The sequence below is a fragment of the Ahaetulla prasina genome, chromosome 9 (assembly GCF_028640845.1).
Source record: "Ahaetulla prasina isolate Xishuangbanna chromosome 9, ASM2864084v1, whole genome shotgun sequence".
In the NCBI taxonomy this organism is placed as follows: Eukaryota; Metazoa; Chordata; class Lepidosauria; order Squamata; family Colubridae; genus Ahaetulla; species Ahaetulla prasina.
In genome coordinates this window covers 24723838-24748784 of record NC_080547.1, presented here as the reverse complement: position 1 = coordinate 24748784, position 24947 = coordinate 24723838, and the positions used below count along the sequence as shown (strand labels likewise).

The window sequence follows — 24947 nt, the reverse complement described above, 5'->3', positions numbered from 1 at the left end:
TTACAATGGTGTTCCCCAGAGCTACTTATGACCTGAATTCTGAGTTCTGATGATTGGTCTGTCCCCCCAAATACATGATCGTATTTTGGATGCTTTGCAGTTGGCTCGTGCTTACAGCCATTTACACTGTCCTCCAAGACTGCAATTTTTGCTTTTTGGACTTTCAGTTTAGAAAAAAAACACCACCCATTGAAAAAAGGCTTAATGACCATGCTGTTGACTTAACGACTGCTGAAAAAAAGGTTGTACAATCTGTCTTGTCCACAATTTAAGAGCCACCACAACTTATGACTATAATTCTGGATTCACTGACGGTCATAAGTTAAGGACTGCCTGTACTTGCTTGGAGTTGAAGTCCATAGGAAAAGCACCAAGTTGTGGACAAGAATAGTTTAAAAAAGAGTTGCATATTTTTTGTCAGGCTAAGGGCCACATTTAACATTTGAGTGGCACTTTATTTATTCAGATTTATTGTAGCCACCAGTGGATTCAGTGGGGCGTAAAAACACTTAAGACAAAACCATATGGACAGTCCAAACTAAAAGCAACACAAATCAAATAAAACAGCTGCCCTCTTCCCAAAATATACAATAATACATTAATCCCAGTCTTGGGATGGATGCCAAGTTTTAAAAGCTTTCTAGACCCCTCTGAGAGAGGGCACTGTCTTTATCTTGGAGGGGGGGGTGCGGTTCCAGAGGATGGGCCCATGATAGAGAATGTCCCCTCCTGTATCTTCATTTAATTTTAAATATATTAACTCTATGTGAACAAGTTAATTTTAGTATGCTTGCTGTCTGTGTAATATCAATTCTTTAAAAAAAGACTACAATTAAGTGACAACATTTGGAAGGACTTTGGGAGAACACAAATTCTGTGCCCCAATGTAAAATTGATTGATTGATTGATTGATTGATTACATGCTATCAAGTCGTTGTCAGTTTTAACAATCACATAAATATTCTTCATGGCAATTTGTATCTGACCTGGTCTTTCAGATCTTCCAAAGGTTGATGTAAAATAGAACAGAATAAATGGACGCATAGTTTAATTTAGAACAAAATATTCTCATTCTCCCTCCCTCCCTCTCTCTCTCTCTCTCTCTCTCTCTCCCTCCCTCCCTCCCTCTCTGTGTGCAAATGTATTTGGGGAGGTTTATGTGTGTTTTATATTCATTGACGGTACAGTACTGTGTGCAGATGAGGTTTTTTTTTCTATATAATCTTCTTTTGAGCGGTGAAAAATTCATCTCAAATAGGGTCATTTTCCTGTCTCCAGTAAATTCTGGGAGTCTTAATTCTTATCATTGCACTAATAATTTGCACCTCCTCAAATGCACACCTCACCTTTGTTCCACAAATAACCTCGATGATGCAGAGGTGTGTTGTGAGCAACACCAAGCATCTGAAACAAATGTCTGGTTTAACTCGCCTGGGGATGGATGGGGGTGGGGTGGGGAGGAAAGCAAGCAGAGAAGGAGAATTCTGTTGGACATATTTGTCAGTTTAATAGCTTAAACCAGGCCCTCTAGGAACACAGCAAATTAGAATTTTTGCTTCTCCTTGAATAATGGAAGGTGTTGTGCTTTAGCAAACCCACTCACATCTTGAGATAAGTGGCAGATACCATATTGAACTCAAATTAATCCTCATTGCCACACTTTGCTTCTGCATTTGTTTGTTTGTCTTTCAAGTTTGATATTTCATTTTGCCAGTTCCCCGCTGAGCTGGTATTTGGAGCTGGTTCACAAGCGGCTTTGCTTTTTGCTGATGATGCGCTTGCTGCAAAATATTTATTTATTTATCTTTAAAAAAAAACAAAACCTCAGGAGTTTGGGAGGGAGGGTTCCCCTCTAACAACCTCTGTCGTGGCTGGTCCAAGGAACTGGCTGGCTTCCAGCTACTGACATACAGAACTCTTCATGAAACCAGACAGAATTAAACCCTTTGTTTCCTGTTTGGCAGAGCTGTGGGGGGCGGGGAGGGAAGAGAAGGAGAAGGAGAGCGCACACCAAGATATTGAAGTTCTTAACAAGATCATCTTTGTATTAATTTAATTAGTTAAATGAAGGGGGGAAAGGATGGGTGTTTGTGTAATAAATGCATTTTAAGGGGGTTAAGACAGTTGTGGCATATATAAAAAAATGATTTACGTTCCATTTGCCTGCTGAAGCATGTGGATTCTTAACGACTTGGAGTTCATCATTACAACCTTTATTTTTTTATACAGCTTGAGAATGTGTTATTTGTGTGTTAAGTTTGTTGTGGAGTCTAAGGACCTGTCCAGTATACGGACTGTTGTGAGTCTGTTTCAAAGCTAGTTCCAAAACTTTTTGGATAACAGAGCACCCCATTCAGGATGGGAGATTGCATTAGCTGGAAGCAAGCTTAGAAGAGGGCACTTAAACTGTGCAATTTCCTCAGGTCTAAATTTCAGCTTTACTTCATCCCTCTGCCAACTTTTTGTCACCTAAGGCAGGAGTCCCCAACCCCTGGTCCACAAACCGGCACCGGTCCTCAGCATGCAGAAACCAGGTCACAGAAGCAAGCAAAGCCCCATCCGCAGGATGCAGGCAGTACACAAAACCACACCCCCTCTGGTCCGGGAAAAAACCTTTCTCCACAGAACTGGTCCCTGGTGCCCCAAAAATTGGGGCCACTGATCTAAGCCATCCACCTCCTTCTATGGATTGACTGTAGAAGAACATGTTTATATTTCATCATGCAGTGATTCTATGGAAATGATAATAAATGTTGGCTCAGCTCACTAAACCTGTTTGAGGCAGATAATTCTAAAGATCAGATTTACTTCCTAAAGCTAGTGTCATCCCAGCCTTTATTTATGTATTGGTTATTGTAAAGCTAATTGCAACTTTTGAAGTAAGGTAGCAAGGTTTTGTTTCAAATTTAGATATGCACACAATCAGTGGTGGGTTCTAAATTTTTTTACTACCAGTTCTGTGGGTGTGGTTAGGTGGGGGGCATGTGACTGAGTGGGCATGGCCAACTTGATGTCACTCACACACTCAGTCACATGACCCCTCCACCAAGCCATGCCCACCAAAATGGTGGTGAAAATTTTTGGGACTTTTTGACACTTTTTTTTTGGCACTCAGGCCCCATAGCCAGGTCGGGACGTGGTGGAGTGGCAGTGGTCATCTCAGCTTTCCCTCCGTTGCTCTTCCTGGCTGAAAAGTGTCCCTTCTCACTTCTGACTGGCCTTCCCCATGGTTGCAGCTGGAGCACCACACTCCTGCTGGCGCGCTGAGTCGGTCCGGCCAGGTCCCATCCGCGAGATGAGCATGCAGGAGAAAGGCTTCCCTCTGGACCTCATGGATGGCTTCACTGAGGACGCGCCCAGTCCCCCAGTCAAGAAGGTGATCCTGTTTCCACAGCCCGCCAGCCATGGCTTTTCAGCCAGAAAGGGCAACAGAGGGAAAGCATGAAGCAGCTTCCTTCTTGGCGGCAAACCGGAGAATTTTTCGGCATTGTTGTTGATGAGCTCCTGGAGAGCCACACTCATGCAGCCCGCATTAGCGTGGAGCCATCTGGGGGCGAGCCGGGCAGGCCGGGGCAATGGCAACAGCAGAGTCCAACACTCGGGGAGGGCAAGATTAGCATGCTCCCAACCACGTCCGGTGTGGCCTCTGCCGGCTCAGGACAGCGGACTCAGCTGCAGCCCAGATGAGCCAAGGAACTGCAGGGAGCCTCCCGCGTGTTGCATCCCTCTCCCAGCCTTGTCTTTAAAGGCTGCTCTGCGCCTTTTGATCTTTCTTGGACGCGGAGAAAAGTGACCCTGTGAAGGGACTGAGCCTGCTGCTGAACTTGGAAGCCAAGAGGCTTCTTTTCCACCCAGCCAGAGGCAAAGGGCGCCAAAAAGAACTCCGGTCACTGCTGCCATCTTCGCGCATGCACAGCTTTCTTCTCACCGGCTGAAGGACTTTTCAGTGCCCTGCAGCCAGGCGGCTGAGAGGCTTCTTTGCCTGCCAGCTGCTTCCCAGCTTCGGTCAGCTTACCATCCAACGGATGGATTGGGTGGGTGGGTGAGCGAGCAGCGCCTGGGGGACCGGTTCGGGGGTGTGGCCAGGTTGCTGTTACTACCGGTTCAGAGAACCAGTCCCTAAAGTTACTACCTATTCGGTAGAACTGGGCCGAACTTGTAGGAACCCACCTCTGCACACGATGCCTTCCCCAAGACTTATTAACTAATAACCAGGCAGTTCAACAGGTTAAAAATAACAAATAAATTCAGGTGCCAATTTGTGAACCTGTGTAATTGAATTTCTAATGAATAGTTTCCGAGGAGAGAATAAGTCTTAGGATTTATTCTTGCCCTTCTAATCTTGTTATTTTACAAGTAAAGTAAAAATATTTGTGGGGATTTGGAACAAATCAGAAGAAGTAATTAAAAATGATCAATAGTGCACACTTCAAAATGCATGTTCCACTGTTAGTTATTCAATGGCTAGAGGATGCAAATAGTCTTAGTAAGTAACTGTTTTTCAGCTAGGTTAACAAAGCTTTTTTAAAAATAGCCTTACCAGATGCTTCTTATTTTGAGCACAGCCCCGTGTTTCCATTTGACATTTAATAGGATATTATAGTGGCAGGATTCTGCTTCAGAAGGTCAGGAATATTGTCTTCCAGGAAATATTATTTCTGCTCCAAAGTAATCATTGCTGGTCAATAGGTAGTCTCAATTTACAACCACAATTGAGCCCCAAATTTCTGTTGTTAAGTGAATTTTGCCCCATTTTATGCCTTTTTTTGCCATGATTGTTAAGTGAATCATTGCAGTTGCTAATAAATGAAACTGTCTTTCCCACTGATTTTACTTGTCAGAAGGTCACAAAAGGGGATCATATGACACCAGTCATAAATATGAACCAGTTGCCAAGCTGGTCCAAATTTTGATCATGTGACTACGGGGGATGCTGCAATGCTCATCAGTGTGAAAAACAGTCATAAGTCACTTTTTCAGTGCTATTGTAACTATGAACAGTCACTAAATGAACTATTGTAAATCGAGTACTACTTTTTTTTTAATTTGCATTTATATCCCGCCCTTCTCCGAAGACTCAGGACAGCTTACACTGTGTTAAGCAATAGTCTTCATCCATTTGTATATTATATACAAAGTCAACTTATTGCCCCCAACAATCTGGGTCCTCAGTTTACCTACCTTATAAAGGATAGAAGACTGAGTCAACCTTGGGCCTGGTGGGACTTGAACTTGCAGTAATTGCAGGCAGCTGTGTTAATTACAGACTGTATTACATTATTTAGGCCTTCCCCCTTTTAATTTTTTAATGATGATGTTGGTGCTACATTTCTGAACACTTCAAAATTCCTCTGAATCTGCTTATGCCTTTTTCTTGGATACTTGGGATATGAAGATACTAGTATGGCTGCCTATCTCAATCTTTTGTTCCCTCCCAGTTGTGATAATCTCACCTCCCAACTCTTGGGATTATTGGACTGGGGAAGAACAGGTTAAACTTTTGTGTCCTTGTTAATCTCAGATGTGTTTGTCATGCTCTGTTCCCTTGCTGATTTTTTTTTTAATTTTCAAAACTGAAATTTGCATTTAAATATTTAATAACTATTTCTGTATGCAGTTTAGCCTTGTAAAGTGTTTTACTAACAGTACAGCCAACAACTCATGCAAACTTTACAAAACAGCAAATTTCAGAGATTAAATGAATTCTACTTATAAATTCCTTGAATTCTGTTTCTCTTTTTGGCCTTCTTTCCATGCCACTTTAATTCTGGCTTAAGCAGTTAATTCTGGAAGTGATGTAGGTGCACTTGCTATATATTTTATCTGGTTATCATACCCTCCAAATTCCTTTTAGATGTTTGTGTGTTCCTTCTTGGGCTCCTTGATATAGATTTGTGTTTTTTTTTAAAGAAAGCTTTTGTTCTTCTCCACAGACAGCAGCGTTACTGATCACTCTATAAGTGCACAAGTTTGTGATTTGGAAGATATGTTTAGGAGTACAAGCTGTATTTCTCCACCCACCAACCAAGCAATCAAGAATGGTATGTGAACCTTTATTGGTTATTAAAATAAAGAATGGTTATTAAAAACCATTATTTTCTAGGACAATGTTTCTCCTCTCTATTCCACACCAATCAGTTCTATGTGCAGGGAGTGTATATTCTAAACTTAATAGCAATTGCAATAGCAGCTAGATTTATATACCATTTCACAGTGCTTTACAGCCCTCTCTAAGCGGTTTACAGAGCCAGCATTTTGCCCCCAACAATCTGGGTCCTCATTTTACCCATCTTAGAAGGATGGAAGATTGAATCAACCTTGAGCTTGATGAGATTCGAACTGCTAAATTGCAGGCAGTGGCAGTCATCAGTCATCAGAAGTAGCCTGCAGTGCTGCATTCTAACCACTGTGCCACCACCAAGCAATAAAGATTCACCTGTGTCCAGTGTTTCTTAGTGTTTTCATTGACTTTTTTTAAAAAAATGTGGTACCAAATAGCATATATATTGCTTCATGGTGCTTTGTAGCCCTTTCTAAGCAGTTTACAAAGTCAGAGTATTACTCCAATAATCTGAGTCCTCATTTTACTGACCATTAGAAGGATGGAAGGCTGAGTGAACCTTGAGCCAGTGAGACTCGAACTGCTGGCAATCAGCAGAATTAGCCTGCAATACTGCATTCTAACCACTGGGCCACCACGGCACAGTGATTGTGATTGTGCCACCACAATCAATCTTTTTTTGCATGGATATAAAGCATAACAGTTCTGGCTATGAATTAGCAGTAGTTAACTGATCATTCCAGAACTACCTTTGAGACTCAAAACTTGCAACTTCATTTTTCACAGGTTAGAATCAAGTACTGTGTAACAATACTGATACCTTTCATTTAGCCTAGAACCTTTTTTCCAGTGCATTCTTAACTCTGAATGGTCACTAAAGAAATTATTGTAAGTCAAGGACTACCTGTGTTTCAAGAATAATTTGGTAGTACTTCGCATTTCCATAAGTTAATGGAGATATAATAAATCCCATTTTTGCTTACTATAAAATTCTTGCCCTTTTTCTATTGTTAGAAAAGAAATAACACCACAGAAACGTCCCCCAAGGAATTTAAAATGACTCTCAAGAACTGGGCAGCTCTCACTGGGCAGCTCTTCCTTTCTTTTCTTATTGCAAGCACCCCAAATAGTGTGTTTTTCTTCTCTTCTGCTACAAGTTCAATATGAAGATGCTTCAGAAACTGCATGGCTGTTGCTTATCCCACAGAGACCACTTAAAATCACTTCTTTCTGGGGCTGAAGGTTGAAGAAGAGACAGGTTCCCATTGACCTTTGTCTCTTGCCAATCCATTGAACAAGAAAAGAATTCCTAAGTCTTCTTTGCCACTAGGGAATAAAATGTGAACTTCAGAAGTTTAAAATACCCCAAGGATGAGCTCTGTCTTCAAGGCCAGATTAAAATGCAGCCTAGATCCATAGGTAGAATTGAACTCTCTGGGCTTTCAACCTTCTTTGGCAGCTGCAGCTTCTTTACTTATTTATGTTTGTCTACCTCTCTGTCGAAGAGTGTGTTTGTGTGCGTGCACACCAGTGCATGCATACACAATGTCTTTGGAATGTGTATTACTGTCACTATTTCCAAAAGAATCAGATTGTGTGTAAAGCCTCTCCATGAAATTTCCACAACTGGACTGTACAGTGGTAAAAATGCTTGAATAAGTGAGCTTGAATGTGCTGTACATTTTCCATACATTATGTATTTTTATCATCAACATCCTTGTAAAATAGATTAGGATGATAACCTAAAATCTTATGCAGCTGTTGAGTGAGAGGATATGGCAATGGTGAACATCTGTTTTTTGGATTAAGGGCCATTTAGCAGGTTTGTCAAGAACCACAACTAAAATTTGAATTTGTTTTTAACAGCTGCATGTTATTTTACAAATGCAAAAGATTTGTTTGCTTTTAATTGCACTGAGTGATAAATAAAATAAAGTGGTATATAAATGTAGCCTGCTTAGCTTTTTATGCCCAGATAGTTACCCAATATCATAAGGTATTCGATCTTGCAGCCAGGGGAAAAGTAATTTCTTTGCAACTGATTCAAGGGCCTAAGTCTCTCTTACCAAAGATTGAACATTGGAACATTTGTTCTTGAAAATGAAAGGATGGACAATCTAGTCATATAGTTATGGGTGAGACTGAAATGATTGTTGGTCTTTATGCATCTGACTGCACCTTACAACTTTCTTACTGGTCCATTTGCTGAAAACAAAGGGTCCTTGATCCAATGGATCAGCCCAGAATATTCTTCCTTGAAATGTCCAGTCCCAGATCAATTGTCTTGAGATGTGCAGCAATCACTGGGAACAAATAACAAAGCCACATCCATTCTTCCAGCCATCCTACCACCTCCTTCTCTTTTTACATGGCTTTTATGCAGAACAAGCCATAATAATTGCTACTTTTCTCATGGACTAGGCTGTTCATAGGTCTTAGGAACTTCAAACCACTGGTTTCTTTTTGTTTGTTTGTTTACATTTATATCCCACCCTGCTCCGAAGACTCAGGGCGGCTTACAGTGTATAAGGCAATAGTCTCATTCTATTTGTATATTTTTTACAAAGTCAACTTATTGCCCCCCCCAACAATCTGGGTCCCCATTTTACCTACCTTATAAAGGGTGGAAGGCTGAGTCAACCTTGGGCCGGGCTTGAACCTGCAGTAATTGCAGGCTACTGTGTTCTAATAACAGGCTTCTTAACAGCCTGAGCTATCCCGGCCCCTGAGCTATCCCCTTTCAGGAGATATTACTCATTCAGGTTGCCAGTAACTCACCAAGATCTCATGCCAAAGATTTCCAGTCCTTCTATCTCAAATCCTTTCTTAGCAGGAGATAAGAGGAAATTCAGTTTTATATATTTGAAGCGTTTGAGCCTTTTGTCTGCTGTGGCCCTCTTCCCTAAGGCAACCTCATAAACAGGGAGCAGCAGCTATTATCAATAAATGTTTAATGCCATCAAGGCATTAGACTATCGGCAGTAAATTACAGTGAGCTGTATATTGCAGGATTGGTGAAATAGGGCCTGAGGAAAGTAGGACCCCCCCCACCAGCTCCCCAAATTTAAATTAGTGACTGTTCCAAATATGACGGGATGTTGAGTGATTTATTTGGAAAAATTGTGAAGATGTCAAAGTTAGAAGGTGTTGTAATATTTATTCTTGAAAATGAAAATCTGGGCATACAGTTATAGAAGGCACTGAAAACATTGTTGGTCTTTATAGTGTGACTGTAATTTACAATTTTTTTTGCTGATTTTCAGCTTTTTCACCTAGTTTCTGGCAAAAAAAAAAAAGTCTGTAGGATTGAATGGACTCACTTTATTATCACAACCGCTCGAGGCTCCCACGTAACACCACTGCTCCGTAGTTTGCACTGGCTTCCTGTGGTCTTTCGGGTGCGCTTCAAGATCCTGGTTACCACCTTTAAAGCGCTCCATGGCTTAGGACCCGGGTACTTACGAGACCGCCTGCTGTTACCGTATGCCTCCCATCGACCCGTACGCTCTCACAGAGAGGGTCTTCTCAGGGTGCCGTCCGCCAAACAATGTCGGCTGGCGGCTCCCAGGGGTAGGGCCTTCTCTGTGGGAGCACCGACGCTCTGGAACGAACTCCCCCCTGGCTTACGTCAAGTTCCTGATCTTCGGACCTTCCATCGTGAGCTAAAAACATACTTATTTACTCAAGCAGGACTGGCATAAATAGTTGATTTTAAATTGGGGTTTTAGAGATTTTAAATTTTTGTAAATTTTTTAAATTATCGGCCATTTATTAATAGTTTCTTTTAATTTCTTTTAATTGTATATACTTTGTATTTTATTTCGGCTGTACACCGCCCTGAGTCCTTCGGGAGAAGGGCGGTATAAAAATCTAATAAAATAAATAAATAAAATAAATAAACAACATATACACAGATTTACCCATAGTTTCAATTGGGAAAATTTGACAATCCTATACCAGGCCATGCCCAAAAATGCCAGGGAATTTCTAGAAGCCTAGCACACTTGACAAATCAGCCATCAATAGACACATAGACATTAACAACGTCTATAGACAGTGCAAAAGAGACAATCAACCAGCCCAAAAGAGAAAAAGACTCCAGCACCTCTCCACCAGAGATTAACTTCAAGGTTAACTTCAGACCAACAATCAAGTAAGCAATACCCCAATCAAGAAACTGCCAAAGAGCCCTCAGTAAACAGCCCAACCAAAGAAGATCTCCCCCACCCACATAGACAAGCAAGTCACCAGAATACAAATTGACAGCAAAGAGCACTCCTTACTACTCGTAGCACTGATAATGTTGCCTAGTTAGAGTAATAAAATGTCTGCATGAAAACAAGCAAGCTCAGAGAGCACCAAGGACCCCCCCCCCGAATGGATTCACTTTATGACTTTGCAAGAAAGGTCACAAAATCAGGTTGTACATGTGGCTGCCTTGACGTACAACCATCATGACTTAGAATAGAAACCCCAGACTCCGTTACATTTGTAAATCAAGAACTACTTGTATTAAAAGAAAGAATTGTATGCACGTAGATTTACCAGGGAGAAATTGTGCTTACTCAACATTGTGCAGTAAGCATGGTCCTGTTTCCTTTGTTACAGTCTTTAGGGGCACAGCAATAATCTCATTACTTATTCAGTTCCTTTTATGCTTGTTTAAACATGCCCAATTACTGATAAATGCTTACCTCCCTGCGCAGGGCGGATATATGTAGTTCTCACTATATCTCTGGGACACTGTGAGAAAACCAGTGTTTATCGTAACATTTTCCCCCTTGGCAATTGGTCTCTTGAATTAAGGAGTCATTTAAATTCTACACTGAGATCATCCCTCGAAGGATGTTTTTTTTTCTTTTTTAGAAAAGTTTTTTTCCCCTTCATTTTTGCAGTTTGCAACATCCTTTGACAAGGGATTGATGAAAATAAAATGCAAATCTTGTCAGTAAAATTTCTATTGAAAAACAAGAAGGTATTGTTGTGAATATAAAGGAAATAACTCAGTTATCTGAAGAATGAAAGTTGTCTTACATTAAGACAGACTAGCTTGGTTTATCTAACCACAGATTTTGTATTCTCAGCTAAATTAATTCTCGGCTAAATTAATTCTTCAGTTGTGAGGTTTTGTGTCTTTTTATTTTATTTATTTATTTATTTATTTATTTTAGATGCCCAATAGCCAGAGCTTTTTTAAAAACAATTCCTGAGAATGACTTCTGAATTATTTATTTATTGCATTCTTCAAAAAAAAAATTCTGATATTTCAGGGTAGTAGAAAAGTGTTAATTCGGAAGGAAGGGAGGGTTATCATTAAGTGGGCTGTACTGTTTTCTTTTAACTGCTTTTTAAAGAGTGCTTTCCACTACTTCAGAGACTGTGGAACTGCAACTAATGGCAGCTTGGGGACATTCCTTACTGAGAATGTCTCAGTGGGAATGACACTACATCAGGACATAATGTCATTCCCAGGGGCATTTTTGTTCCCCACAGTTGTTGGCTACATCAGTGAATCCAGAATTAGGATTACACAGAGCAGTTTTTCCCATTCTTATGCTGACCAAAAGTATTAGACTTCAAAAATATACAATCCTGGATAGGAGAGATCTGAACTTCAAAGCAGCTGAAGAAGACCAAAGTGAAGAAAGACGAGGTAAACTTAAGGTCTAATCTCTCCAGCCAACTCTGAAAATGGAAACAAACAATAACATTTTGAAATGCATTGAGGCATGATAACCTCAGATATTTCTAAACTTTGTTTCTCCTTTGACTACTCTACTTCTGAGGGGTAAGTTGTGTGGCCCTGCGTGACTTTTCCAATTCTTAGAGGTGGAGATTTGTGGCCCTCCAAATGTTTCTGAAATATAGTTCCCTGTAATCTCTCTTCCCTTTTGTAGGAAAAGAGCAATCAGAGCTGGTGGGTGGAGTTAAATGTGTCATCAGCTTAGAATCATTACATTCTCATAAATAGTCCAAATAGTCCAAATTGAATTCTGTTGACCCTTATCTGGTGCCAATTTAGTACTGAGTTTTAGTTGACTAGATTCTTGTGTATAAGCTTGAGCAATAAATTTTCTGCACATATGGTCCTGATCCTTTGTGCATGAGAATTATGTTGAGAATAGTAGTTCAACAATTCCTGAAAGATTCATACCTCCCATATTTCCCTGTTTACCCATCTTGCTTTTCATGGGCCAATGAAAAGTTTGAGTCCCCAAATAGGTATTTTATCCCAGTAAGAGTTGTGGTAGATCTAAAGTGCCTTTATCCTGGAAATATTAAAAATGCTATGTTTAAAATTTGATAACTCAATGATCCAAGGTTTTTTTTAGAGGCTTCAAATACTGTATTGCTGATTAATATCAAGATTTTTATTCATGTGCTATGGAAATGGTTATAGAAAGGACTTCGATTAAACCAGGGTTTGCTAATAACAATCAAAATAATGCAGAAACTTGGGTTATCAGATGGGCAGATTCAGTATAATTTGATATTTTATTTTCCACTGGGCACCATATTGGTACCCAAAGAGCTAGTTCTTGTCTCTAATATTTGTGAAATTTAATTCTAAGCCAACCTTAGTATTGTGGTCTTTGGGATCTGCTAAGGACCCACCTTGAGCAACCAATCAGCATTTGCTTGAAGGGCAAGAGATAACCGAGAAAAAGAACCTATTTAAATGCTTATTATATACTGGGAATTTTGTAAACCCTCTTATTGGTTTTGAATGAGGATCTCTGGATGCATAAGAGGCTGAGCAATATTACAATGTAGATTTCAGTATTTTGCCTTCCATGACTAATGATGTTTCCCTCCCTGTTCCTTGCTCTTCCTCCCCTTGTCCAATTCTACAGCAGACAACCAGACACATTTGTTATCTTCTGTCAGATGTTAGGAGATATAACTCATGTGTTTGTATGTGCACACTTTTAGTCCCCTGTGAAGAAGTTGAATTAAGAAATCATTCTGTTAACTTAAGATCCAGTTCCATCAACTAATATTTCTTTAACGCTTCCCTGCTAGCTCTTAAAAGCCTCCTGCCATGTTGACAATCAGCAAATCATAAATCACCAACGCATTAGTTTCCATCTTGTTTTTCTCTCCTAATGTTCAGGAGAAAAGGCTTATTAATGAAAGCATTTTAATAATGCCGTACCATGATTACATGTGTTTGAAAATACACTCAGCCCCAGATTATTTACAAGTCTTTGTCATCTACCGACAGAGAATGATGTTACCTAGTTTGGATAATGAAACATCTGCAAGAAAACAACCAAACTCAGAGAGGACCAATAACCTCTCTTTGTCATGTCTTTGTGCTAAAACTCTTCCTTCCTTCCTTCCTTCCTTCCTTCCTTCCTTCCTTCCTTCCTTCCTTCCTTCCTCCCTCCCTCCCTCCCTCCCTCCCTCCCTCCCTCTGCAGAGTTCATTGGAAGCATAACATTTCAAATATAAAACACATACATCCTTTTTTACTTGCAGGGTTTCCTCTAAATTTTAGTTTGGATTGTCTGCTGTATCAGCTGGTTTATTTTCTGTAGAAATAATCCTATAAAACATTCAAATCAAATATACGCAAATTAGTAGAATAGGATAGTTGGTGTCTGAAGCAAATTGTACTTTCAACTCCAGAACTGGAAAAAGAAAGATAGTTAACTGATTTTTTTTCCCTAGACAAATGTGTCTTCCGACCTCAACTTCTAGAGTTCAGAATGAGCATTAAAAATGCATGAGTCTTATGCATCTTGAATAATTCTTCCTGTCAAATCCCCTTTACTGAGTTCTTTCCTTTAATGTTGGAGAGCAGAGTTGAAGGTCTGAGAAGCTTCACAAAAGCCATGCTTCAAAAGTGAGGTCTGAAAACATTTCACAAGAATGTATTGACAAGCTTCCCAGGATGGGGTTGTATGTCAGGGTCAGGCAGAAAGTGTGATGTTATTTTATCTGGGGAATAAGTTGTTTAGTAAACAAGGAACATTTTTAATCTTTCATAAACGCCCAGAGGGCTGGGGATGAAAATTAAGTAGATGTTTGGATGGTGCAAGGTGAAGTCATGGATCTTGTAATCCTATTGGGAATCCTCATTTCAAACAAAATATATGATACACACATACGTATACATACACACACACACGTGTGTGTGTGTGTGTGTGTGTTTTCTGAGGTTTTCCATTCCATTCCATTCCATTCCACTCCACTCCACTCCACTCTTTTTGTGAATTTGAAAGCTGATATGTCTGACCCTTCCTGGAAATCCCTAAAGATGATTTTGGAAATGCAGAGGAGACCCCAGAAGTTTCTTAAGCTCATGGAGGAGGCACATTGCATTATTACAACTGATGAAACACAAAGCATGCTTGCTTAGTACAGATCTACCAGCCAAATTATATAGGGAAAGAGTTGAATTTTAAGGATAGTGCCAGGTGATGTCATCTGCCATGAAAAGGAATTGATAGTACAATGATATCCTACATAGGTTTCAGCTGCCTATCCTAATGTAACTATTGGAGGGAAAGCATTGGAGGGATTTTTTTTCTAAGCTAGCAAGCACTTGGTTTAACCAAATTAAACTTCAAACTAGTCAAATTACCTTCAGGCGGCCTCTTTTTTTCAGTACAGCCTACTTACCAATCTTTTTATGTGATCCCTAAATACGTTTGGTACTAGTCAGTGTGCTTATCCATAGCTGATAATTAGTGGGTTTTGTAACATTACAGATCACAGTTAAAATCAACTTTGTTGATTGATCATGTTGTTAATGCTGATTGATTAACGTTATGCCACACCAGTGCATTTTTCATTCCATTGGAGCAAGATATTGACTGAAATAGGGAGACTAAAGTTTATGAAGATTCTTAGTCATCCAGGTCATGGTTGTCCCAAATGTGCTTTTTCAAAAGGCAAATGGTCTTTCTATCTCCTGTTTACAACCCAGTCCTTTCAGCAGTTCCAAGAAGGTTCCATACACCCATTTGCACTATTCAGGTGACCCTGGGTACATAGGTAAACCTCCCAGTGGCCTCAACGGCTCTCAGAGAGAGTGCTAATGACCAGATGACTTCAAGGAATATAAAGCTTCCATTCTCCACCAGAACTGAAGAAGCTTCTTGGATGAGAAGCAAAATGTCTTCAAGGAAAGTCCAGTTGCCTTTTGAAAAAGCATCTTTGGGAGACTAAACTTTTTTTTTGTAAGACCTTTCCTGGACCTTGATAAATTACATTACAGGACTAGATCATAAAACTTAAAAACAACCACGTACAGCCTCAGATATCAGCAAATTCTAATAAATTGGTGAAGATGTTGAGTTTGAACATAGTAAAGCTTTATAGCCTGGGCTATAAATATAGCATTTGTATAAGCTATTTCAGAGTGCTCATCATTTTGGAAACATTCTTACATACCATTGGCTTGAATGACCAGACAGTTTCTCTATTAAGAGTTAGGTAATTTGGGAATGCTGATTCCTTGTAAAATCTGCACTGCAAAAAGCCATGTTCTCAGCTTTCAATTTCATCAAAGGCCCAGGGGCATCTTCAATAAGAAAGGGAGTCTCTCCTGTTATTTGTGTATCCCTGATTAAAGAGGGAAGGGCATTGGGCCACAGTATAGAGAAGCCCCAGCAATATTGAATTGGATAACTTATATCGATACAATATTGTGTGGGTTGCAATTTCCTTGATTTGTTATAAAATTGATGTAGCTTTGGGCAACTGCAAGGTTATTTTGAAGTCCCAGTTTATCTAGCCTTTGTTTGATGTTCTCCATTGTTTTATCAAATCTCAGGGTTGAAAGAAAATCAGGAGACATATATAAACCTATCTTGGCCCTTGGTGGACACTACATGCCTTGATGGTTACTGGTTCAACAGCTTTGGAGGATTTTAAGGCATTGCTTTAAAATCCAGGCCCCAAACAATATCAAGATAAGTGTGGATATTATTACAGCCAGTAGTTGTCTATATAATATAACTATGAACTCTCCCAACAAACGCTCATCTCTTTCTAGTCACTAGGATCTCCAAGTATGTTTGGAGATAAATTCCACCAGAATCGATGGAACTAATCTTCAAATAAAAGTGCATTTTGATTTTAAGCAATATTGATTGCAATCATTCAATGTGCAGCAGAGGAATACGTTATATTTTTGGATCATATCAGCAGTAAGCAATTTATGGGTGAGTGAAGGTACTCAGCTAAATATAAATGCCTATGTTTGTGTATGTTTCTTTCTCTGTGTATCTTTGAACTTCAGAGGTGACGCTTAAAAATGGATTCTGTAGGAAGAACCATCTCTGCAGGTCCTGGAATGACTGCAAGATTCAGAAGATCTAATTGTTCTGGTCCTTTGAAATCTGATGCCACTTGAATTGTTATTTTGGGACAATTTCTTACAGGTCTGAGGCCTAGTTAAAAAAAAGAAAACAAAAGAGAAGATCCTTAATGAATGTACTGAATATTTATTTTAGAATAAGTAAGAGAATTCACCAGTGCACAAAAATGTTGGTTACCAGCCAATGTAATGGAAGACATGCTTATTTTTATAGTTTCCTATATGGAACACAGGAGCTTGAAATAAAAAGAAATGCAGTAAAATGCCTCTCAAAAATCTGTAGATATTTATGGTAATATACCCGGCTTGTGCAGAAATAATACGTTTATTGGTAACTCTGGTAACTTCCAAGACACTTGGAGCTTAAAACAAGGAAGAATTCAGCCAAATGTCACTACCTCTTATATATTGCTTTCCATTAAAAGTAGATTATTCTGAATTAGCTAAGGAGTTCAAATGTGACAGAAATGTCACATTATTGCCTGGCTTTTCACCGAGCAGCCTGGAAAACAGTATAAGTTGGTTTACTGAGTTTTTTTTTAATTGCGTCTACAGCATGGAATGTGCCATTGTGACCAGAGGTGGTATATATATCAAGGGAGGTTCTAATTGCATTTTAACAATAAGAATGTATATACCTTTGCTTTTACTGCCTTTTAAAAACACCATTGGCTATGCATGGTTGCAGATGGTTTTTTTTCTATTGTAGCCACCACTTGTTAATTTACCTTGGTCTGCATTTTCCAGATGGGGTAATTTTGTTAATCTTGTTATAGTGAATACATCATTTACCTACATTTAGTGGCCCTTGATAAAGTATTAGATTTGTTTTGGCGCACAGCTAAAATCTTGTATTCAGAGGCTGCATGTGCCTGAAAGTGGTGATTAGGTCACAATGCAGTGAAGAATATTTTTCCACCTTTCTGTTCAGCTTTGGGGTTTCTAAAGACCCCCTTTCTGTTTGGCTTTCCAAAGAAATAGAGTTGATATGTGTTGGAATATGGTAGGGATCTAATCCAGGGGTCTCCAACCTTGGTCCCTTTAAGACTTGTGGACTTCAATTCCCAGAGGCCCTCAGCCAGCAAAGCAAAGCTGGCTGAGGAACTCTGGGAGTTGAAGTCCACAAGTCTTAAAGGGACCAAGGTTGGAGACCCCTGATCTAATCCAAGTGGATGGAGCCTCTCTGTGATTGGACTCTGCTTCATTAGATGGATGGTTATAAGGAAGGATAATTCAATGCAAGAACTTCACCTTTCAATAAAAATGAAAACTGTATAAGGAATTAGTAACTCTTGGCCAAAATATCTAGGAGCCTAGAAGTTATGCAGGGCCAGATCTGGTTAGTACTTGGATGAGATGACTTTAGGAAATACCAGGGATGTAAATGAAGAACATAAAAAAAAACCAATCTTAATGGTTGTGTCCATGAAGTCATCAGGAATTGAGCTCAGCTCAGATGGAACGCCAGAGTCAGTTTTCCCTATTGGGGTGACACTGCAAGGGCCCCACTATTGAAAAACCCAGATGGAAGGGAATATCTTCCCTTTGGATTTTACTGAAATCATAAAATTTAGCATGTGGTTTAACAGGTGATAGTTAAAGGCAAGGACGTTCACTTAAAACCTTTAGCTACCTTGTTAAGAAAGAGGTAAGAAAATTATACTCCAGCCATCTATATTTCATGAACTTTCTCTACTAGTTTGGTAGAATTTCCAAAGTCAGTTATCTTCCAAGTATTGTCTTTTGTCTTACTTCTGGTGACATTATAGCATCACCCATGGAAAGTTTGAAGTCTCTTCTTCTCCTTCTCTCCAGCATTATCTGTTTTGAAGCCAGGTTTTCAGCTTTGAGTTTCCAAAGTGTTCAGTAGAACAACATTTTTTGAATGGGTTACTAAAGCCCTGATGAAGACCTCATTCTCTATTCCAGATATACTTCTCTCCCCCACCCCCCACCCCCGTGTTGCCTCTGGGCTGGATTTTGTGGGTGTTACTACAGCTGTGCATGCTGGTAATGATCCTTACACAACATATTTCTGGTCTGCTATGTTCCCTGGAGGATCTTGTGAGCTTCAGTTGAACTGGGCCTGTTTTATGAGTGATTTAATGTGGTGTAAGCAATCTGTGTACATTGTGTATGAGTGTCTGAGAATGAGACAGAACGCACTGCTGCTGTTGATATCACATTATTTTATTAGAGTTTCAAAGCTGATATTAAGTGGACATGATTTCTTCCTATGGACCATTAATTTTGTTTTATTGCTGGCCTGATGGCCGTTACCCTCCCCTTCTTGCCAATACATTCCTCCATTAGGCTTGTACAATTAACAAAATATGAACTGTTTAAGGCATTGCTTTGAACAATGGGTCAGTGCAAAAGAGGGCTGGGAGGGTGTGTGGGGGGTGTAGAGGAACAATTTGTAGTAATGGGAGGCTGAGGAGTGGAAGGAGGCAAAAGAAGAAGAAGATTTGTGAGCTCTGGAAGATTATGAGCTGTTTCAGATGGAGATATTTTGTAGTAAAGGACAGATACATATGCAGTTTCCCCATTGGGTAACTGGGCACAAACTGAAAAAAAAATTCCCAAGATTAATGTAATAAATTAATCATATGAATGGTTAGCTTGTTAACCAGATACTTCTAATATTTTTGCATATGATTCAAATAGCTTTAGTTTGAGAAAAAAGTGTGAAAGCAATGTGGAGAGACCTATCATAAGAGTTATTGTTTTTATACGGACAGAGAAAAAAGAGTTATAATCTAAAGATGCCTTTTCCTGTTTTCTTTATTTCTTTATATAATGCGCCAAATCACATAAAATAATTTAACCTAGCAAAGCTTTAAAATTCTACATTTTTTGTAAGTATGTTTTCTATCGTCCAGTGCTTTTGTATGTAGCTTTTCTTAAATATAATACATGTAGTATTTCACATTTATTCTTCGAAAAAACTTGCCTTTTAATATACATTTCCCTGATTATCTTCTTTACATCGATTTCCATGATACACTTTTGTAAATTGACGTTTTTCCAATGTAAGCACTATTTCTCTTTACATCACTACATAACACTTAGACTTATATACCGCTTCACAGTGCTTTACAGCCCTCTCTAAGTGGTTTATGTTAACATATTGCATATTGCCCTCAACAATCTAAGTCCTCATTTTACTGACCTCGGAAGGATGGAAGGCTGAGTCAATCTTGAGCTGGTCAGGATTGAACTCCTGGCTGTGGGCAGAGTCAACCTGCAATTATGCATTCTAACCACTGCGCCACCATGCTCTACGTCTTTCAATGTGTAACTTTTATAGATGTATTGAGCGTATTGCTCATACACATTTTTGTGAAGGTTTTGATCTGAGAAAAATGGATAATAACCAACGTGTTACACCCCTCAATGCTGAAGCAGAGGCTATTTGAACTCTTACACTTATCCATTCCTAAAGAAATTTATCAGAGATTTATTTTATATGTCTTATCAGTACTATTACTGATAGAAAGTTTAAACTGAGCTTTGGCTGGCTTAGTGTTACACTCACTGTACCATATTTGGGGATTTTAATTTAATGGTGGGAATCCTCAAATAAAATGACGTGAAACAGTATAAAACTTTTACATACTAAAGTCAGTCATAAAACAAAATTCCAGTGCAGCAAAGGCAGCTGTAAATTTGGGTTTTCTTTCAAAGCAATTGTGACAAGAAATTAAATAAAAGAACCCAGTTAATGAAGAAATGCAGTTTAAATATATCAAAAGTTAAAGTATCCATCTTGCTTTGACCTTCGATGATGGGTTAGTTGTAAACATATTTTCTTTTTTTTTTATTCAAAAAGTTTTACAGAAAAATTTTCCCCCCCTTTCCCCAGTTGTAAACATATTTTCATCAATTAGCAGATGTTTTTGAAATGGAAGATTGATGCATTTGTTTTTCGAAACATTTATTACTACTGGTACCATCTTAAAAGAGATATTCAATATTAGGCAGAATCCTGATCTTTTGGCTAAATCTCCTTGCTACTTCAACACTCAGTCCCATATTTTTTTAGACTTCCAAAGAGTGTTCTGCCCTTCAAAAATTAGTTTTTGATTTAGTTATCTGATTACATTTTCACAAGTCTGATAATGTATTGACTTTTCAACTTTGGATTTGTCCTTTTCCTTTTCCAACACAGTCGACATTGCTGCATTTTTGCTGAGATTGTGGCCCTTTCTAATACAATGCCCTTTTGCTGTATTCACAGATGGTTACTGAAGTTGGATCCTGAGACTTCTGTCTTTCCAGCTGGTAAGGGAAAATTATTGCTAAATTATCCTGAGCTTGGATCTTAAAAATCATACCAGAAGTGTGAAGTTTTTGCCATGCCAAAAGGTGTGTTATAGTGAAGCCCTTACTGTTTAAAAGCTTAATGAAATTTATATGTTCCAATTGGATGAAAAAAAGCTCATATGGAATCTATTTCTTTAGTTAAGACTTTCTGAGTAGCAAACTACAGTGTGTAAAATCTCTCCATGTTTGAGTACTGCAACTCTGTGGAACTCTCAAAAAATTGAAGTTCGTACTAAAAATGAAGCTCACCATCTTTGTAGAAAAGGCCAAATGAATTCTTCCTTTTCAAAGCAGTGTCTGGCCTGACCTGACACTTTCAGAACTCCTGTTTAAACTGAGTTCTGGTTTGTAACTCAGTCAGTTAGAAGTATAGGGCTGGAAGCGACCTTGGAGGTCTTCTGCCCAAAGCAGAAGTCCTTATATCATTGGGCCATCATGCCACGTTCCCTCTTTAGCACTCTGGTATCATTTCCTTTGAAGGTAGGCAGAGGGGGTGTTGTGATCATGTCTAATCCCAACCCTTGGGGAGCCTTCTCAGCTGGGGATAAAGTCAACCACAGATAATCAAAATCCAAAGCACAAGGCTGGAACCACGGTCTCATGAAGTGACCAACCTTTATATTATTTATTAATAATATTATCAATATTTATTATGGTCACAGACCAGCATAAGGTTTGTAACTCAGATAGCCACGTTTATTCCCCATTAGCAAATGTGACACTTGTGTGAGCTTGGCAGAGTCTGCCAAAGTGTCAAGCTGCCGTCATCCTAGGAAGGATTCCCACTAGTGATTCAGCCATCGGTATGCACTAACAATAATATGTACAAATGTTAATGGCCTCAGTCATGGTGAGGATAACATTAGCAGAAGCTATCCATCACTATGAAGAAATGCTCCTAGATTACTTCTGATATGCCTGTTCAACTTCTCTTCCTCTTTGCTAATACTGTCTACATGGAGAACATGTTAATAGTTATAAGTTAGTTTAAACTACATCAAAACTGTGTGCGTTTGGGGGCAAAACCCAAAAAATCATCTAGTGAACTGAATTAACTAACCATACATCAAATAATATATCAATAACGAATCAATACATGATTTTGGGATGGGGAGGAAGAACATCTCAAAAAGGCTTTCCACAAATTTTAAAGACAGGGGACTGAGAATAAACAACGTAAGTGTTGTGAATTGGCCAGGAATAGAGTAAGAAAGTTCTAGTTCTCTCCAAATCTCCAGAAATATAAATTGGAATATTTTAGGCAAAGAACTCACTAGCTCAGAACTCACTTTAACTTTGAAGCCTGTCTGTTGAAGAAATGTTACCAAATGCTTCCTGTTAGTGCTGGTATTTTGTCCGAGCAGTGAGGATTTTCTTGGGATTAATGTTTTGCCTGTGTGCCTCCAACCTGATTTTCTGAGTGGTCTTTCTGTTTTGCTCCCCTGGATTCCTAATTTTTGGTTCCCTGTGACTCAAACTTAATCTTGGTTAAGCAGTTGAATCTTTTCCTCCCCTGATCATCTCTAAATGGTTTACAGAGGCAGCACGTTTTTCCCTTTTTCCCTTCCCTAACCGTCAGTCTTGGATTGATGTATCGTCTTGTCATAGAACACTGATTCTCAGTCTAGACAACTTTAAGATGTGTGGACTTCAACTCCCAGGATTCCCCAGCCAGCATGTTGGCTCACCTGGGAATTCTGGGAGTTGACGTCCACGCATCTTAAAAGTTTCCAAGGTTGAGAAACATTGCCATGGAACGATAGTATGACAGGGATGTCAAACTCGATTTCATTGACGCCTGCATCAGGGTTGTGTTTGACCTTGGAGGGGCAGGATGAGTATGGCCATGGTGGGCATGGCCAGCTCAACGTCACTTGTGTCAGGGATGCCTATGGTGGCCCGAGCTCTCTGCCAGCGAAAACAGGCTCCCGAGCTCTGTTTTTGGCTGTGACAGCCTCCTGCAACCCTCTGTCAGTGAAAACGGAGTTGGGAGTGCTGCCTGCAATCCTCACAAGCTCCGTTTTCAGTTGCAACGGTCTCTTGCAATCTTCTTCCACCAAAAACGGAGTTGCACGCAGCTCTCCCAAGCCAGATCTGGTCCCCGGCCTTGAGTTTGATACCCCTGTTCTATGACATCGTAAAGGCATTAATAAAAGAGTGGTACATTTCGGAGGAGAAGGAGATACAAGTCTCCCAGATTCCTATGGAATCCAGCACAGTAGCACTGATATTTACATACAAAAATGCCAAGTTTAGACCCAGCATCTACAGGTGGGACTGGAAACACCCTGAACTCTGGAGAACCACTGCTAGTGGCTGAAGCTAATATTAACTTCAATATAACTTAAATCTGACTCAATATACAGATAGCCCTTGATTTACAATCACGATTGGGATTACTTAACATTGCTAAGTAAGGCAGTTGTTATGTAAGTCATTGTCCAATATCCCAACCTTTTTCGTCAACAGATATTAAGAAATCATTACAGTTGTTAAATGTTTTACGTGGTTGTTAAGCAAATTCAGCTTCCCCCATTGACTTGTCTTGTCAGAAGCCAGATATGAAGCCAGCAATGAAGCCAGATATGAAGGTCACAAATGGTGATCACATGACTCTGGGACAGTGCAAACTGCCGTAAATACAGGCCGATTGCCAAGTGCTCAAATTGATCACATGACCATGGGAATATGGCAATGAATATTGCAATAGAGCCATGGTGGTGCAGGAGTTAGAATGCAGTATTGCAGATTAATTCTGCTGATTGCCGATTGCCAGCAGTTTGGCAGTTCAAATCTCACCGGCTCAAGGTTGACTCCATCCTTCTGAGGTTAGTAAAAATGAGGACCCAGATTGTTGGGGGCAAATATGCTGACTCTGTAAACCAGGGGTCTCCAACCTTGGTCCCTTTAAGACTTGTGGACTTCAACTCCCAGAGTACCTCAGCCAGCTTTGCTGGCTGAGGAATTCTGGGAGTTGACGTCCACAAGTCTTAAAGTGGCCAAGGTTGGAGACCCCTGCTGTAAACTGCTTAGAGAGGGCTGTAAAGTACTGTGAAGCAGTATATAAGTCTAAGTGCAATTGCTATTGCTATAAGTGTGAAGTTTGATTATAAATTATTTTTTTCAGTGCTGATGTAATTTTGGTCACTAAAAGAAGGCCTGGAAGTCAAGGTTTCTTTGTTTTTTTTATTCCTGTTTTATTCTTGCAAACCAAAGGCAGCCAGATTTCTGGTCAAATTATGACTTTTTTTGTTTGTTTGTTTACATTTATACCCCGAAAGTCAACTTATTGCCCCCCCAACAATCTGGGTCTGCAGAGTAATGTTCATTTGCTGTTCATCTGTTAGTCACAGCTAAAATTGTATGAAGGGAAGGAGACTGGCAAAGGATTCTATCCTCCCACACAGAAGGAATGGTAATCAAAATGTTTAGATCTTATGGAAACAGTGAAACAATCTCCGGAATGCTATTAAAACAACGACAGCATTTTAGCAGATAAGTGAGCTATCAATTACTGATTTTTTATTTTTTTTTGCAGACATGGAAGATCTGTTCACAGTATACTTTTGTTCTCAGGGTTTATACAATATTTTAGATTCAGTTATTTCACTTCTATGAACGTCTGTCACATCATAGACAGAGGCTGATTGATCCTGGCATCCGAAAAGTGACTGTAATGCAGTTCAAAAATTCATGGTTGTTTTTTTTTTAAGATTAGACTTTCAGGAAATGTAAAGGAGCAGAGGCAAGCCTCAAAAGGGTTCTTCAATTTTTCTGAAAGCTTCAAAAATATAAGTTTGGTTAGAGAGAGGTATATGCACTCGCTGGCATTCTGCCTTCTAAGAATTTTTCACGTCGAATTGCTCTATCCCAGTTACAGTACTATCCCAAGTTGTCTATGGAGATTTTCAATCATCCAGCTGATGGTTGTCCATAAAGTCATTTGTTGTGACCTAGGCTTACTGAGTCATTAAAACACAGGAGTAGTCCCAAAAATGTCTTTTATTGCAACAGCTGTGAATTACTTTCATTCACAGCTGAGTCCCAATTAGAGAAGTTCTTCAGGATAATCACCAACCTTTATCTCCCTTGACACTCTGCCAAAGACCTACTTGGCAAAGCCACATGGAGTCCAGAATGAAACAGAGATGCCGACTGGGAACAGAATCAACAACATTGCTTTCCTGCAAAGGGCCCACGTGCCTTTGCTCCTCTTTTAAGCCTTATGGG

At 39.5% G+C, this 24947-nt stretch overlaps 1 protein-coding gene across 10 annotated transcripts in view; it reads left to right on the top strand.

Annotated features, from left to right (window-relative positions):
• The window catches only part of PKNOX2 (PBX/knotted 1 homeobox 2), a 345970-nt gene that overhangs the window by 44065 nt on the left and 276958 nt on the right, over positions 1-24947 (top strand). For 6 of the 10 annotated variants that reach the window (XM_058194335.1, XM_058194332.1, XM_058194336.1 and 3 more), the window contains 2 exons: positions 5934-6041; positions 20632-20675. The gene's annotated coding sequence lies outside the window, so the exon portion shown is untranslated. Of the gene's footprint in view, positions 1-3141; positions 3377-5933; positions 6042-20631; positions 20760-24947 lie in introns of those variants that run through there. The other 4 variants (XM_058194341.1, XM_058194340.1, XM_058194337.1 and 1 more) reach the window with 3 other exon arrangements.